The sequence below is a fragment of the Macrotis lagotis genome, chromosome 8 (assembly GCF_037893015.1).
Source record: "Macrotis lagotis isolate mMagLag1 chromosome 8, bilby.v1.9.chrom.fasta, whole genome shotgun sequence".
Classification (NCBI taxonomy): domain Eukaryota; kingdom Metazoa; phylum Chordata; class Mammalia; order Peramelemorphia; family Peramelidae; genus Macrotis; species Macrotis lagotis.
This window is the reverse complement of record NC_133665.1, coordinates 11112686-11129704: the sequence shown is the minus strand read 5'-3', so window position 1 is coordinate 11129704 and position 17019 is coordinate 11112686. Positions and strand designations below refer to the sequence as shown.

The window sequence follows — 17019 nt, the reverse complement described above, 5'->3', positions numbered from 1 at the left end:
ATGAAAAGGGTAAAAACATCAATTGTACAAAAATATTCATAGCATCCCTGTTTTTAGTGGCAAAGGATTGGAAATTAAGTGAATGTCCTTCAATTGGGGAATGGCTTAACAAACTGTGATATATGTATGTCATGGAACATTATTGTTCTATTAGAAATCAGGAGGGATGGAAATTCAGGAAAGCATGGAAGGATTTGCATGATCTGATGCTGAGCAAAATGAGCAGGACCAGAAGAACATTGTACACCATAAGAGAAACTTGGGGGTAATCATCAACCTTGATGGACTTTCTCATTCCATCAGTGCAACAATCAGGGACAATTTGGGGCTATCTGGAAAGAAGAATACTATCTGTATCCAGAGAAAGAATTGTGGAGTTTGAACAAAGACCAAAGACTATTACCTTCAATTTAGGGAAAAAAACCTGTTATCTTATGTAATTTGGTGTCTCTTATAATTTGTTTTTCTTCCTTAAGGATATGATCTTTCTCTCTCATCACATTCAACTTAGATCAATGTATACCATGTAAACAATGTAAAGACTAACAGACTACCTTCTTTGAGGGATGGGGGAAGAGAAGCAAGATTAGGGGTAAAACTGTGAAACTCAAAATATATAAAATCTTTCTTTAAAAAAAAGAAATTAAAGCTATATATAATCATAAAAAGAAAAAGCTTTTTCTTGACTCTTATGTGAAATATCTTAGCCCCTTCTTCCTCTCCTTTTTTCTTCCTCCCAGTACTTTCCTTTATCACCCATTGGCTCCTACTACATATTCTGCTCCTTCCTGTGCCTATATACACATATATATATATATATATATATATATATATATATATATATATATATATGTATATATTACTTCTAACAGCTCTTATAAATGGTAAAGTTCATATGATTTATCAATATCTTCCCATGTAGGAATACAAACAATTCAACATCATTTAGTTCCTCATAGTTAGTCCTTCTAATCCATCCCCTCTATGGTTCACCAGCGTCCTGTACTTGAAGATCAAACTTTCTGTTCAGCTCTGGTTGTTTCAATAGGAAAAGTTTGAAAGTCCAGTTTCATTGAAAATCCATCTTTTCCCCTAAAAGAGGTTGTTCAATTTAGCTGGGTAGTTGATTCTCATTTGGAAACCAAGATCTTTTGCCTTCTAGAATATCATATTCCAATCCTGTGCTATCATGACTATAGAGCCACAGTAGTTGAATTATTTGTTTCTGGCAATTTTTAATATTTTCTCTTTGACTTTGGAATTTTGGAATTTGGCTTTAATATTCCTGGAAGTTTTACTTTTGGTATTTCTTTTAGGAGGTGATCAGTGAATTCCCTCAATTTCTGTTTTATCCTCTGCTTCTAGGATCTCAGGGCAATTTTGCTGTACTATTTCTTGAAAAATGAAGTCTAGGCTCTTCTCCTGATCATGGCTTTCAGATAACCCAATATTTTTTTTAAATTATTTCTTCTGGATCTGTTTTTGAGGTTGGTTGTTTTTCCAATGAGATATTTTATATTTTCTTCTAATTTTTGGCCTTTTGGAAGAGTTTTATTTCTTCCTGATTTCTCACAAAGTTATAACCTTCCTTTAGTTCCATTCTGCATTTGAAGGTGTTATTTTCTTCAGAGAGCTTTTTTATCTCCTTTTTTTCAGCTGACCAGTTCTGTTTTTTAAGACATTCTTCTCATTTGCCTTTTGTTTTGCTTTTTCCATTTGGCCTAAACTGGTTTTTAACATATTATTTTCTTCGATGTTTTTTGTATTTCTTTCACCAAACTGCTGATTGGGTTCTCATGATTTATCTGCATCATTCTCATTTCTCCTCCCAATTTTTCCTCCACCTACTTAATAGCTTTGCAAAGTCTGTTTTGAGCCCATCTATAGCCTGAGCCTACTTTCTATTTCTCTTAGAGGCTTTGGATACAGAAGCGTCAAGTTTGTTGTATTCTGAATCTTCCATGGGACCAAAATAATTTTCTGTGGTCATATTCTTCTTTTTCTGTTGTTTGCTCATTTCCTCAGCACTTCCAAGGCTTGGTGGGGGGGTTGGGGACACCCCACCGGGACCTTTATTCCTTCATGTTCTTATGCTCTCTTACCTATGCTTTGATATGTAGATGACCACAGGTGTTCCCCTCTGCCTTGGAGCTGTGAGGAAGGTCCCTAGCTATCATAGTATGGAAACCCAACCTGTGACCTAGACCTGAGTGTGGGCAAATAGCTGAGTCCTGCCCCAGGGAGAGCAGAGAGATTTTGGCGATCTCCCCCTACCCCTTTAGTGTCTGTGGGCTATAAGCTGGCTTCCCTAATTCCCATTGCAGCTTCTCACTGCAGGGCTGTTCTGAGGCCATTGCTCCCGCACTCTGGTACAACAGAGTTCTCTTACTGCCCCTTCAAGCTGTTCCCAGTGATCCCTGGGCTGAGCTGCACTGTTCTGCAGCCTGTGCCTTTTTGCCAGTCCCCTAGTCCCAGTGAAACACACCTTTCCTGTGGAACTCCTAAATTGTCTCATACTAGGAAATTGTACCATTCAGTCTTTCTGTGGGTCTTGCCCCCTCTAAATTTTGGCTAGAGCCATAATTTGACAGCTTTTGGATTTTTGGGGGGGATGAGTTTCAGGGAAATCCTGCCTTCATGCCACCATCTTGGTTCCCTATTTGAGATAATATTTTAAGAGCTCTTTGAAAACTTTAAAGATATCATCATCATCAATGATAGATTAAGACCAGTTAAAATCAGTTATGGAATGGTTATGCAAGTTGTAGTATGTAATTTTTATGGAATGTTTTTGTTCTATAAGAAATGAAGACTAGCAGAGCAGCTAGATGGTGCAGTGGATAGAACACCAGCCCTGGAGTCAGGAGGACCTGAGTTCTAATTTGGATTCAGATACTTAACAATTACCTAGCTGTGCAACTTTGGGTAAGTCACTTAATTCCATTGCCTTGCAAAACAACAAAAACAAGAGAGAGGGAGAGAGAGAAATAGAAGGAAAGAAGGAAAGAAAGAAAAAAAGAGAGAAAGAAAGAAAGAAAGAAAGAAAGAAAGAAAGAAAGAAAGAAAGAAAGAAAGAAAGAAAGAAAGAAAGAAAGAAAGAAAGAAAAAGCAAGAAGCTATCATTATTGTTTAAGTGAGAGGTGATGTTAACCTGAATTAGGCTGATGGCTATGTAAGCAGAGAAGGGGATAGATTTGAGAGATATTATATAGAAATTACAAAATCTTTCAACTTTTTGGATATGTGACTTCTGTGAGATGAATATGTTAATGTGGGTTGTGAACTTGGATTACTAAAATATTGGTGCCATTAAGAGAAAAAAGAGAAATTCAAAAAGAGATAGATTTAAAGAAAATGATGTGATGGTATATGTGATGCAAATCATATTCCATCCATAGCTTCTCATTAGGCACAATTTACCCTGTTGTACTACCAAAAAGAGGATGTTTTATACCCTATCACTAGCATATTATAGAGCTGAGTATCTGCTATAGCCCAGAAAGTGATCTGGATGCCAGGAGTTAAGTATCCTGAGAGTGAGGGAGGAGTTTTCCCAATGACATCTGGACAGCTGTTTCTATCAGAATCTTTGATGTAACTTCTGTTGGGAGTGGAAGGGAGACCTATCAGTCCAATGTTCTATTCTGTCTGACTATCAGCATCCATCCTATCCCTGAGGAGAGGAAGTGGAAATCCACGAGTGACAGTAGAAAGAGGAGCTGCTAAATAGGTCTTCTTCCATCATTTTTGTATATGCTGCTAAATACCTGAATAACTCTGCAAATCCTTACAACAAATTTATTATATTTACTGTGAATTCTCTGTTTGCCTTCCTTTTTTAAAACCCTAATTCACCCCAAATATTCTGAGAAAGAGGATGAAATAATATCAGGATCATGCATCTAGAGTTTGAAGGAACCTAGATATCACTGAGTCTAAGGCCTTCCTTTACTAAGAAAGGCAGGTAGAATGAAAATGATAAAAAGATACTGAGTTCTTAATGACTTTTTATAAGTCAATACAAAGGTATGATTACTACAATCAGAGTTCATTTACCCTAATGAATGCTATAATCAATTGTTCTCTGGGGAAACCCCAGGTAGTGGTGGAGTGGATAGAGACATTTGACACTTACCAGCTGTGTGACATTGAGCAAGTCACTTAACCCTGATTGCCTTACATCTTGGGTCATCTCCAAATATCCTAATCCAAACCTGGCTACTGAGTCCAGGTGGTTCTGGAGGGGGAAGTGAAGCTAGTGACTTAGCTCATGTCTCACCTCACTCAAATTCAATTCATGTTCTTTTCATGGTATCACCATGACCATCCTTGAGAATGAAGGGCAAACACTGTCATCATCCCCTAAGAAGAATCAATAGGTGATGTCAAACCAAGCAATTCACTAAGTTATAGACTTAATCAAGAGTCGTCATTTGTGTTCTCTGCAAGATACTCATGTTGTTATTGTTATACTTCTATATACATATACATATATATATATGTTCATATATGTCATTTCTCATTTTCTTCTCCAACTCATTTTACAGAGGAAGAAACTGAGGCAAATAGGAACCAGAGACTTACTCAGGGTCACACAGGAACTAAGTGGCTGAGAAGAGGAATTTTCCTTACTTAAGACCTGGCACTCTATTTACTTTACCACCTAGTTACACAAGACGTCAATAGGCATAATTTATAGTCTTTATGGAAAGAAGTGCAAACTATCAGTTGCTCCAATTACAAGATTCAGCTTCCAGTAAAGTTATCAAATTGATTAGAGAATTCTTTTGGTTATTCCACACAAATGAATTAAATGACTTTTGAGAGTCATCATGATTTGATTACTGTTGTGTTATGTCCAACTCTTTGCAAATACATTTGGGTTTTGTTTTGGTTTCATCGTTTTCTTTTCCAGCTCATTTTACAGATGAGAAAACTAAGGTATGTATACTGTATTTAATGACTTGCTCAGGATCACACAGCTACTAGGTGTCTGAGGCCACATTTGAGCTTATCAAGATGAGTCTTTCTGACTCCAGTCCTTTCTATCTACTGGACAATTTATTTAGATAGTGGAAATACAGGAGAAGGAAAAGATAAAAGAAAGGAAAAGTGATTATTATTGGAGGGCAAGATGAAAAGAAGTACAGAACTTTACATTTACTCTTTATAAATACAAACTACAAGCAATCAAGTTCTTTCATTTTGGGGCATATTACATGGACAATGGTATGCAGAATTATTCTTTATATGTTAACTGTTTACAATGGATCAACAATGCATTATTTCTATGGGTCTTAGGAATAACTTTGTTGTATAGTCCATGTCTTTGAAATGGCACTTGTTGCAATTTATCTACTATTTAATGTGATTTCATTCATGAATGTTTCCCCAAGTCCCCCAAGTTGTCAACAAACTTTTCTCTTTATGTTATACTTTGCATCATATCTACAATAGTTTTCTTGTATTGTTTCAGAGGTAATAATTCCTAAGAAATTTCTTTATGCTTAAAAATATATGGTCAAAAACAGTTGAAAAATACCTTGCTTTTATGAGACATTGAACTAGCTTTGCTAAACCAAACATCTTTTAAAATGGTGCTAGACCTAGTGAATCTGCAATTAAAGTCATCTCTCCCCTGATTCTCCAAGCTGATAACAACCTCTTTTCTTTTTAATGTCACTTTGAATCTCAAGTTTTGTATGTTGTTTCATGATACAATTATTCAAGCAGTATACAATATGAGTACACAATAATCTTCATGAGGGCTAGGATAGTATCTTCTTAATTTTTTTTTTATTTCTCTCAGTCCTTTGCGGACAATTTTTAAACTAATTTTTCCAATTTAAATAATAGACAGGACAATTGCTGATAATTGAAAGATGGCACAGATTTGCCCTTTTTTAACTTTTACTTGTGAATAATTTGAAAATAGGAGCCCTAATATCCTGAGGTAACTATTAAGAGAAATTTATTTCTAGATGTGGAACTTGTTAAATACTTTTTATTTTTTTCCTGTGGAAGCAAAGATGTTGCAACCTGTTATAAAATAAGGATACTCAGGCTGCTCCACTCGTGTTTTTATAGGTGTTACACTATAAAATACATCAGACACCATCTACTCTAACTTTCTCATTCTACAGAAGAGTAAACTAAGGGGTGACAAAGTAACTTGAACAAAGTCACAATGTATTCAATATCAGAGATAAAATTTGAATCTGCATTCTTCAACACCAGCACCAATACATTTTTCATTAGAAGTGAGAAATTCTAGTTTCTTGAAGAAGAAAATGTATAATCACAAAGTCAGTGTGTCTGAAGACAGAGTATGGAAAACAAAATAAACACATAAACACATGCAAAAAGCATTGTCTGAATTAAATCAGTTTATAATTTACTGTGTTTCCTTAATCAGTAGAAATAACAGATTCAGAAAGACAACAGTTATTGAGGGCTTAGGTTCCATAGGAATTAAAATAGTGCTAACATAGTGTTAGTGTTGACACATATCAATTCAAGACCTTAATCAAGTTCTATATCTTCTATGAAACTTTTCCCCCCACCTCTAACTTTTATAGATCTCTCCCTGCTCTCAATTTATTGTTTAATGTGTGGTAACCATGTTTTTCCTAATCAATAAAATCAGGATTTATATTTTCAAAAGTTATTCTCTTTACAAAAAACAAAAAGTATGTATACTTTGTATATTGTATATCGTCTTTGAAGATTCTAAGAACTTTGACTCTACAGAGCCATGATACTGTTCTAAGTTTATTAAGAGCTATTGGAATCATGCATTCAAATTATCAAAACAGCACTCTCCATTAACAGAAGTTCTGAGAGGCACCAATTCACCATAACAAAGACATTTTAATTAAAACTTAAGAGCACTTGAAAAATACAAGATGGAAGTAAGTAGTACTGTTATTCTCTGTCCCTATACTCAAAAGAAGTGAAATCTCCTATACCTCCTAAGGTAGCAAATTTTATAAATTCTCTTAGAGACAACTTTTATGAGAAGTAGAAACTATTCTTCATCAAGTGAAAGCATAGTTTGAGAAAAAAATTATCATTTGTGGTTCATCTCCTCTTAGGCTAATTTCTCTGACCAGCTTGAATATCTGTTCCATATATGGTTAGTTTTGCTTTGGAATAGATACTCCGGAAGGGCTGCCAGTATCCTACCTGAATAATTGATCTCCTGGGTTCTTATCTTCCAAGTGTTTCTGTACTTATCATTTCCTCTTCAGTAGATTATGATCCACAATATCAAACTATACCATTTCAAATACCTGATCATGAATGCCAGTAACAGACCAGGATTCCTCTCTCCAAGTATCCAGCTTCCCAGGGACATAATTGAAACTTTTTTGAGAGAATATTCCTTCTTTTCCTAAGTTTAAATTTCCTGATAAAAGTAAGGTCTCATGGAATTCTGATGTTAGGAAACTTTGTTCTGTGAATAGAATCACTCTTATCTCACCTTAATGGGTGCCTAAGGCAAGTGAGTCTCCCTTATTGGGCATTGTTACCTGTTTACTGGAAAATTCATGTCATATAATTACTATATCTATACCATTCATTTGAATTTATGTGACAAAGACTCATGAGACTCAGAGATAGAATGAACCTTGGAGATTCCAAGTCCTTTATTTTACAAATGAGAAAATTGAAATATAGAAAACTGAAAAAAAACATACATAAAGTCACATGGTCATGCACTCTGATCAGACTGGGGCCTTTATCTTAAGGGAAGAGTGAGGGATAGATAGAAAGAAGCAGTTAGAATTAATTTTGAATATGCATATAAAGATTCTGATACAAAGAGGAATTCTAATAACACCTATGCACATCTTCTATTTTACTTTTAATTGTTTTATTTAGCAAGTTCCTAGGGACTACAGAGTTTCAGCCCCCTTCATCCCTAGCTGTTACTGCTTCTCAGGTTTTATTTGTAGTTCTAAATAAAGTTGATTTATACCACAATCACCACCTCTGCTAGTTTGCCTCTCAAGAACAAGAACAGATTGCTAAGAAACTGAGGGTTTGCTTTCTGATTAGCACACCATATTACTAATACTTGACTGTCCCGGACAAGATATAGCAATTTTTTTATTCAAATCCAGGTTCTCTGCTTCTAAATTCAGTAAAATTTCCACCATAACATGCTTCCATGTATATACAATGACTCTACTAGTATTGTTATCTCTATAAATATCATAAGGACTCCTTTAGAACATCATAAGAAAGAATGCCAAATACTCAAATAGAGTAAATTCTGATGACTCTGACCATGGCAAATGATTATCCTCTATTCCCTAATCTTATATTGGGATGATCTATTCTTTTGTTATAGAACAGCTAGTTAATTGGAATTTAAAAAAAAAAGATCTGTGATTTCTCTTTCTCTATTTCCCCTGATCTCATAACATAAATTCCATTCCTATCTACTCTAATTAAAAGAGATTAGCACACCAAAGAGTGCAAAATTGTAAACAGTGCCATGGTTATGGAGATTCTGCAGCAAACACAATAACCAGGAGTTGGGGTAAAAAAAGAAATCCAGAGATATTCAACATTGCCAGCTATTATATTGGCTAGAAACTTCTTTCTCTTTTAAATTCCATTAGAATGAGATGGGGGAATGAATGTCCTTTCCTCCATTTGTTTTCCACATGCTGAAAATAACTGGTACTGTTGCAGTTTCCCTCAGTCTTCACCCCAATATCTGAGAAAGAACCAAAAGGAGAATTGGAAGTGGAAAATGTTTAGTGGTAGCAGTCTCTGCAAAGGAATAGTTGGTCTATATATAAACTATGGCAATCCAGGCTTAGAGTAGAAAGTGATCTGAGCAGATGACCACCTATGGAGTGGGAGTGTTGAATCAGTTGGATGATAGTTTGCACATTTTAATATTTGAGCAGTATTTAATGTAAACTAAATTATAACTGGTCAACAAAGAAACAACACAAAAGCCATTTCTGAACCAATCCTTGAAAAAGTTGTTCATTGTTTCAGGGAAAGCAGCCTAGCATTAACAGTGTCCTCAACAAATATTATAACCTATTAGAAACACAACCTTGTGTTTAATTCAGACATTTACTTTGGCTAATTAGAATCCCTTGATTGAATAAACTCAGAAACTTATTGACACAGTACCTTTCAACCTGCAGATAGGGAACCAAGGATTTCTCTTCACCAGCTCAGAACCTGACCCTGATATGCATAAAGAAGAAAACAAGGAACCATAAAGAAGAAACAGTTGTGTTCTTAGTAATTTCACTACATTTAAATCCTACCTTCAGTGGAATTCAGGCTTTGAATGGACAATGAGTGTTTTATTCTTGTACATGATGGGTGCTCAATAGCTGCTTCTTTTTACTTCTACTACTGCCAATGCTTTTGATGATGATGACACCCCTTCTTTAGATATAGATTGATTGTCCTACTTTCTTTACAATATCTCCTATTCTGGAACAGATGCAGAAATATTTTACATAACATTTCATAGGATCATGCAATAACAGAGATCAAAATAGAGCTTATCTTGACTAAATCCTTTAATTACAAGTGATTAAAGTTAGTGCGACTAAATAATTTGTTCAATGTCATACAAATAGTAATTATCAGAGTTAAGATTCACATCTAGCTCCTTTGACTCCACAACTAATGTTCTTTCCACTATGTTACATACTTCCTCTTCTCTCAAAAACAAATCACAAATGGACTGCTAGGTTGTGCAGTGGTTAATGTACTGGCCCTGAAATCAGAAAGATTTGAGTTCAAATATGTAATTACCTAGCTAAATGACCTTTTGCAAGAAACTTAACCACTCCCCCACCCCCATTGACTTGAAAGAAAAAGAAGAAATCATAGCTGGTAAATTTATTTAATTAATTTTTTCAGCATCAATAATAAATTGCCAAAATCTCATTGTGGAAGCTCCATTCAAGCTACCGAATAATTTCTAACTTCTAATACTCTGGAAATTCTTAATTTAAAAGATCTCTTAGTGTAATGAGGTTTGTTTTGCCCCTATATAAATTCCTTTAGTCTCTTAAATCCTGGGACTGGTAAAAACCATTATTAGTATATTTAACAATCTTTTTTTTCCCATTCTTTCTGCAGCAGATCATCTTCTTAAGTAGCATATTTTGCTAAAAGTTCGGTAAGTATTTTTAAATGAAAGGTGAAAAACAATTAGGTGAAATGTATATGCAAGTGTGAGTGAATGTGTATGTGTATGAGAGTAAGAAACAAAAAGGGTATAGTCATGTGTACCTTAGTGCAACTGCCCATATAAACAATTACATTTACTTTAGTTTTAAAAGAAATTTCTTCTCATTTTGTCAAAATTGTCATTTTAGAATCAAGTCAAAAAGCATTTAATCTGTTTTCTCAATGCTAGGCAATGTGCTGAGTGGGGAGTATCGGGATATTAAAAAAAGGAAAAAGAAAGTCTCCAGGAACTTTCATTCTAATAGGGAGAGGCAGCATATAAAAGGAAACTGAAAGCAAGAGGGGGAGAAAAGTTGAAGCTATCCAGAAAATCAAATTCAGCACCCAGATAGAAATGAAATAAGTATATATAATCTGGGCAAGTCCTCAAAATAGAAGAGAGTGAACATGATGTAGTATATAAAGCAATGAATATGGAAGTAAAAAGACCTGGATTCAAATCCTATGTTTGACATTAACTCTTTCTTCATGGCCAAGTTGCTGGACTATTCTGAATCTCAATTTTCTCATCTGCAGAATGGGAGTAATAATTTCTGTAGCACCTACTTCATGGTGTTGTGATAGTTGGATGAAATAATGTAGGCTAATTACTTTACAAATTCTCAATCTATAACAATGTCAGTTATTATTGATTATGAGATATCATGTAACAAGATCTTCTTTGCACATAAACAAAATTTGAATTCCTTTAACAATTGAAGGTTAACTAGTAGCCAGTTAAACTTTGAACATCTTATTAGGATCATTAAGTGATGGTTTAAAGTGTGCACATTTGTTTTTTTGGTTAAGGATTTGTCATCTTGAACAATGCTATTATAACTAATGAACTTTTAAAGAACTCCTTGGCTGATTCTTATTTTTTATTTTTTAAAATAACTTTGTTTTTAGCATAGTTATTAAGAACTTTCCAGGACAGCTAGGTGGCACAGTGGATAGAGCACCAGCCCTGGAGTCAGGAGTACCTGAGTTCAAATACGGCCTCAGACACTTAATAATTACCTAGCTATGTGGCCTTGGGCAAGCCACTTAACCCCATTTGCCTTGCAAAATCCTAAAAACAAACAAACAAACAAAAAAAAAAACCTTTCCACCATGTTCAACTCTGTCCTAGATGCTGAACATTCAAAACCAAAAAAAAAAGAAATTGTCCTTCTCCTCAAGGAATTTACTGGGGAGAAATGGTATATAGACAAATAAGCATTAAAGAACTTCCAGCAATTGGTCCCAAACTACCTTTCTAGCATTATTTTACTGCACACACACACACACACACACACACACACACACACACACACACACACAGAGGCACACACACACACATCTCTCACACACACACATATATATATAGATATACATATACATGTACGCACATATATACATATAATCTTCTACATCTCAACTTATACCAGACTTTCCCCTCTAAGTCCTGATCAAATTTAAGTGTGTTAGAAGCAGTTGCTTTATTTTTATGAACATAGAACGTAACATAGATCTCTCTATATTTTTTTTAATTAGGAAGAGAAAGAAGAACCCAAATTGATCAGTTGGTCATACTAACTCAGAATAAGTAGTTCTTGATGAGGAAACTCCACTGAAACTCCACTCCACAATTATTCTACAAGTTTTCAACATTAGAGAGTTTCTAGGGGCACTGAGAAATGGAAGACATGACCAGGTTCAAATAGCCAATATGGGGAAGGGGAAGAATTTGAGACTTGAACCCAAGCCCATTTAGAACAATGTTGGCTCTCTACTATTTCATGTTACTTTTTATATTTAAATATTTATTGAATTGAAGCTTTATTTGCATTATTTTCTATGCCTGAAATGTTATTGCTCCTCAGTTTTACAGGTGCAAATCTAAATCTTCCATTAAACTTTCCCTAGTGCTCCTGGAAAGAAGTGATCCCTTCTCCTAAACAAACTCAGCATGTGCATACTTCTCAAGTTTTCACATTCTGTCTGGAAATTTAGTTTGGTAGGTACATGTTACCTTTCCTCCAGAATGTAAAACTTGAAGAATGGGACTTATTTGCCTTTATTTTTTCTTTATCTTATATTTGTTTGAACCCTTCACAATATCTGGGATTGGAGCAGACAATAAATATCTACCAAAGGAATGTTCAATGAAGAATCATCCTCTACCAATTAGATCTTTAAAAAAGTGAAAGTTCAATTGAACTGCTATAACTATTAATATTCAGCAGTAAGTAAGATTATTTTGGTACATAAATTAAATGTATTTTTGTGAAGGAGGAGCACTAGGCATCACTGTAGGGGACATGACACAAAACTGGCCCTATGGTACCTCACAATGGAGTCATATTTTATTTAAGAAAATCACCTTCCTCTCAGTCCCAAGATTGCTTTCCAATATGATAGATATCTTAAAGGCCTCCTCAGTCCATATTTTGTGTTTAAAGGGGAGAGTACTATCTCTGTAGGGTTTGGAACTAAAGAGGTTAAAACAAATTAAGCCTCTGCACATCCTCATTGTCCCATGGTAATGACATTCTCCTGACTGCTGTCTGAAGTAAACCATGAATCAAATCTCAATATGGTCACATATTAAGCTCACTTAAAGTGCCAGAGGAGGGGGTTATGGCTTTTTTTATTGTTTGTTTGTTTGGCTTTTCTTTGAACAGAGATCAAGCTGACTCTTGTCTTCAAAGAAATCCCCTATTTTGTCATTTATTTTCTTAGCAGAAATGCATCCAAATGCATAACAATCTTTCCCTTAACCTTCATACATAACTTGGTATGGAATATCTCTATTTCAAATGCCTTGTAATATTACAGTATACTATACATTATAGCTGTCTATGTGTCTCATACTTCAACTAAGACTATATGTAGTATAAGAAGTGGACATGTCTTACTGTACATTTGTCTCTTTTCCCCTACTTTGCCTAATCTGCTTATAATCTATAGACCAGAAAGCAAAATCTTGGGGTGCTTTGCACAGATCATGCCAGCTTGTCTCCATTCGCAATAAAGTGTTTTTATACCAGACCAAATCAGAAGATTCTTAATATTTGATTAATCAAAACACTAAGGTAATCACAATTAATTAGTCTACAGTCATTTACTATGTACAGTGCTAGGCACTGAAAATTGTAATACAAAAGTGAGACAGCCCCTGTACCCAAGGAGCGTACATTCTGCTAGATGGTATTGAAATAGGATATTAAGTTATGCTTGATATAGACACCCAAATGACTGCCTCTTCCATATCTTCAAGGAAAAGCAAATTATAGGATCACAGAATCATAGATTTTAAAATGATAGGGATCTTAAGGTTGAATTTGAATGTTGTAATTCATTTAATTAGAACTTAATTCAAGGGTAATAACTCTGGCCCAGAGTTGTTTAAATGATGAGGAAGAAATTCAAGTTTGAGTCCTTTCATGTACTGAGTTCTTTTCATGGCATGCTGAAGACAAAGGCTGTGGAAATGCATGGAAGGATCTCTTTAATCACTTCTTTCTCTATTTTTTACATTTTAGCTACTGAGTTTTGTCTTCTACCAAAGCAGAATTTAGGGATATTAGTCTACATGTCTTTAGCCTTGTGTCCCCAAGACAGTTTAGATCTCACAATTCATTTTCTTTTTTTTCCTAAAAGATCCATTTTATTTATACAGAGCTAGGTCCACTTTAGGGCGATATGGGTCTTTTGTCAAATCAGAGTCATTGATGAATGTGTTGATTTTTACCAAATATCCTGGTCAGCATATAGTTGATTAGGGAGACTAATAGAGTGTTAATCCCTTTCAGCGAGAGCAACAAGGTGTGTATCAATCTCTGATTCTGTCAGAATCCTGAATTTAGGATTTTCAACTGTAACTATGCCAACTTCTAATTCTGAAGGTCTGAAATCAATGGATAGAACAGTAGACAGGCATGTTATTGCTGTCTCTACTGTCTGCTCAAATGTCCAGTCAAATTTTTTTCCTTCACTTTCTTTTCAAGAAAACTGGTTGACACAGTTTGTTTGACTCCAGCTGCAGTGACCTTAAATCCACAGTAGTAGCCTACAGAGTTGTATTTATATACTTGAGGATCTTGTTCTTTATCAATACTAATCAATATCATACAATAGCCAAGGGCCCTCATTTCAGCATTCTGTGTGTAGACCTGAGAAATATCTGCAATCCTTTCACACAACATATCTACAGGAATCTCATAGCCATATTTATATTTCCAATTTGCAGCCTTATAGCAAGCTCTTTGCACCTAGGACCTGATATCAGCTATCATTCCTATCATCACACAGCCAATGTTTTCAGTTATTCTGAGTAAGTGAGTCATTGTGCTTGAATCCAATAACTTCTCCAGTACTTTCTGCTGTGTAACAATTACTGTAGTCTTTTGATGGGACAGCTACTGGTGTAAGGCCACCCTGGTTAATAGCTTTAACTATTCTACTTGGTACAGGTGACCCCCTGGGGAGAAAATAATAATGTGCCAATCAAAGTCAGTACTGGAGCCGTGGGACATCTTGATGCACTTTCTCTAGCTTCTACCTCACAATTCACTTTCAAATCCTCTGTATCACCTAATGATGTTTGAGATTTCTATATCTTCATTTGTCAATCACCATCCCACTATCAGCCCAGTTTTTGAAATCTCATTTTCCATCTCATTACATGCTAGAACCATTTATATTCTTCCAGGTCTAAATACGTATTATGAAGAAAGATTTCCAGAAATGAATTTATGATGGTTAAGGATTTTCTAAGAACTCATTAATTTATTCAGATAGATAGATGTAGAAACAGAGATTCATCTGTGTTGAGATGAGGGTCTATTTTGTTAGAAGCAAACCTATATAGTCAGAGTTTCCACATAATGAAGCTCATACATAACTTTCTGGATGAGAAAAGGAAGCATACCTCTACTTAGGAGTTTAATCATATGTAAAATCTGATAGAGATGCAGCAGCTAAGTGGGACAGTAGATAGAGCATTGAGCCTGGAGTAAGGAAGACCTGAGTTCAAATCCAGTCTCAGAAACTTAATAATTACCTAGCTGTGTGACATTGGATAAGTCACTTAACCCCATTGTCTTGCAAAAAAACCCAAAAAAAATCAAATACAGATTTTTTCATTATTGTTCAGAACTTTGTAGTTAATGTCTATGAAGAAAATATGGAACTTCATTCAAAGCATTACTAATACTGTTATTTACCCAGGAATAGCACTATGAGGTTCAATCCCCAAAGAGATTACAGAATGAATAAAAGTAGTATAGGTACAAAATATTTAAAGCTGTTCTTTTTGTAATAGCAAAGAACTGTAAGCTAAAGGGCAGGGGGTACCCACCAATTGGGGAATAGTTAAAAAAATTGTTATATGTCAATGTAATGGAATATTATCATGTCAGAATAAGTAAGAAGCGATGTTTTTAGTGAAGCCTATTAATAGAAGTTAGCAGAACAAGAACAACTCAAGTAAAAATATCTAAATTATAAAAACGTACCTTGTAATCCCTAATATCTTTGACTAACTAAAACTAAAAGATAAATGATGAAGTAATCCACCCTCTTCTTGACAGAATGGTGATGATTCAGGGTACAAAATACCACAATGCTTTGGGGAAGGACCAATATTGGAATTCATTTTGCTTGACTGCATATTTGTTACAAAGATTTTGTTCTTTGCTTTTCTCAATGGCTGAAAAGGAGAGAGAGAAAATCAAAATTTTTAAATTAAAAATAAGATTTAATTTAAAAAGATTTAATTTAAAAAGAAATTGATGAATTCATGGAAAATTCTGCAAAAAATCTGCAAATTCATTTCTAGAAATTTTTCTTCATATTACAGAGTTAGACTGTGAAGAAAAGATAAGGTTTACTTATCAAATGATGAGAGGACTTCCAGCCAAGATGGCAGAGAGAAGACAGGCACAGTTCTAAAGTCTCCTGATCTTTCTCATCTATGATATGAAACAAACCTCTTAACAGAAATCCGACCCACAAAACCCAGAAAGAAAAGCCAGGAGAAAGAACATCTACCTCAGGATTTCTCTTCTGCAGTCCAGGCACAGAGGGCAGATCAGCTGCAGATCAGTCTGATTAGGGGCTGGATTGGAGCCCCGGGTGCCTGAGGGACCAAGTGCTGAACCTGCTTGATCAGCAGTGGAGCTAGACCGTGGGGGCTTGGGTCTAATGGGGAGCGGAGGTGCCAGTGTTCGCTGACAAACAGGGCTGGGGGGAGAGTTCAGCTTCAGGAGAGCTGTGAACACCATCCCTGTGCTCCAGGGTCTGAGAAACTTGGTACCCAGGCCTCCATTGAGGCTGAGGCCACTTCTCAGAACAAACACAATTAGAGACTACTTTTGCCCCAGGCACAGGTGTGTGAGCAGAAGAACCAGCCCAGCTGATAATAGGGAGAGGGATGACCTTACCCAAGGGTGAAACCCGCCATTGATTGAAAGCAAGAGGATTTAACAGCTTCAAACACTCCCTTCAGGCTAAGGGAGTAGTCCTCAATCAAGGTCACAGACATTCCAGAGAAAGCAACCAGCACCTCCTACTGGCCAGCTGGAGAAATTGCACTCAGTGAGTAAAGCCTCTAGGGATCCCAACACCAAACCTCTGTGAACCAGCCCTTCCCCAACTCAAGGTCTTAGCAAAATGAATAAAGGTCAGCAGAAAGGTGGATCCATAGAAAATTCTTGGAAAAGACCCTAACTCAGAAAGACCTAGAACCTCTGATGAGAATATGATCTGGTCTCCAGAACTTCCAGACTTCCTTGAAGAAATAAGGAAGGAGTTTAA

The 17019-nt window shown here is 35.5% G+C and overlaps 1 long non-coding RNA gene and 1 pseudogene across 1 annotated transcript in view; both read right to left on the bottom strand.

Annotated features, from left to right (window-relative positions):
- Positions 1 to 10331, bottom strand: part of LOC141495244 (uncharacterized) — a 170417-nt gene extending 160086 nt beyond the window's left edge. The window contains exon 1 of the long non-coding RNA XR_012470707.1: positions 9300 to 10331. This is a non-coding gene — a long non-coding RNA (uncharacterized LOC141495244). The remainder of the gene's footprint in view (positions 1 to 9299) is intronic.
- A 3670-nt stretch (positions 10332 to 14001) lies between these two features.
- LOC141494705 (proteasome subunit alpha type-6 pseudogene) lies at positions 14002 to 14973 on the bottom strand (annotated as a pseudogene).
- Positions 14974 to 17019: the final 2046 nt, after the last annotated feature.